Source organism: Furipterus horrens, unplaced genomic scaffold, assembly GCF_987537825.1.
Source record: "Furipterus horrens unplaced genomic scaffold, mFurHor1.1.pri manual_scaffold_6, whole genome shotgun sequence".
NCBI lineage: Eukaryota > Metazoa > Chordata > Mammalia > Chiroptera > Furipteridae > Furipterus > Furipterus horrens.
In genome coordinates this window covers 188781403-188782925 of record NW_028327176.1, presented here as the reverse complement: position 1 = coordinate 188782925, position 1523 = coordinate 188781403, and positions in this window count along the sequence as shown.

Genomic DNA, 1523 nt, shown 5'->3' with positions numbered 1-1523 from the left:
TCTGTAAACGGAGATTCCAAGTGCCCGTTTCATGGGATAATGAAGGTCATAATGCATATAAAACACCTGTCAGTTTCTGGCATGTACATACTCAATAGCTGTCAAAAAGTGCTAAGGCATTTTTTATTTTACTACCTTCAACTCTCTCTGAAATAATGCTCAAACAGAAATGCTGAAACTTTCTTATTCTATCTTGGACTCCGGCTGCCCTTAAAGTCACCTTCTTGGCAGCACTCATCAAGTTTTTGCCAAATTCTGGGTTTCAACAGAGGAAGTAACCTTTTCTCTTTGACATCAAAGGTATCACAATCCATTTCATTAAAGCTGCTATCTTTTCTCTTCCAGTGGAAACTGGCCGAACAGTAATTTGTATCTGCAGTAGTTTGGCCAAGGGCTGGCACTTCACTCTGAGGCGAGGGAGATGGCTAGCACCCCCTGCGCAGGCACTCAGTGCCTGGCACTGTGGTAAGCGCTGCGGAAGGCTGAGCTGCCTCTGATCGCAGTCATGCCAGCACGTGACGCATCCAGCTCCAGAAGTGAAGAATGTCGCCTCTGCAGAACCTCAAGTTCTCTCCACCCAAGTTGCTCATCTGTTAATGCAGATTCAACAGAAGCGTGAAAACTGGTACTGACACATAATAGGTCTCTATTAAACTTAGTCATAAAATCATATTAACAGTTGAACAATTAATTTTCTACTGGCACCAATGATTACATAATACCAAAAGGAAAGAAAAATTTCATTTTCTGCTTAAATTGGGCAAGTTAAAAGAACATACACAACAAAAAACGAAACCAAGGAGCACAGTACTTTATAAAACAAGGAAACCGTGGTTAGTATTTTAGTACACACCAAAATGTTTATCGTCACCACATTCATTCAACACTGTATAGGCTTTTTAATTTACCTGAACACTGCACAAAAGGTTAAGACAGGAAGCTTCGTACTTTAAGTACACCATGTGAGACCAGATGTGCTCCTGTCAGTTAAACAAGCGAAAACACAGCAGTTTTCAATACGCTGTCAGTTTCAAGTATCATAACTACTTCTCAGGTACCTTGACGATATTAAAGTGCCTAAGACCCTGCAAGCTTACTATGTAATAGCAGACATGTGACTAGTATAAATCAGTAAGTAGTATTTGTTGAGTGTTTGAAAACCAACATCTCTGACAACAAACACCCTACTTACCTGAATTCATTTCACAAAACACGAAGTCTGCTTTTCAGCTAAAACCTAGCAAACGTTGACTATTTTCATGTTTTTGAGGATAACATTTACTTTCACAAGCCAGAGAAAAAGTGGAAAGTGTAGTCTGAAACTCCAAGTTTATTTTGCAAAACAAGGCATACATTTTTTAAAAAGCTAAGTGCACAACAAGAGCGCGGCACAGACGTGCCCCCACCTTTGTAGTGCGATACTGAAGGAAAATGAGTAGAAACTAAGCGATTCAATGAAAATAAATAACCAGTGCTACACACACACACACACACACACAAACCCAAGACGACGACGAATGCAG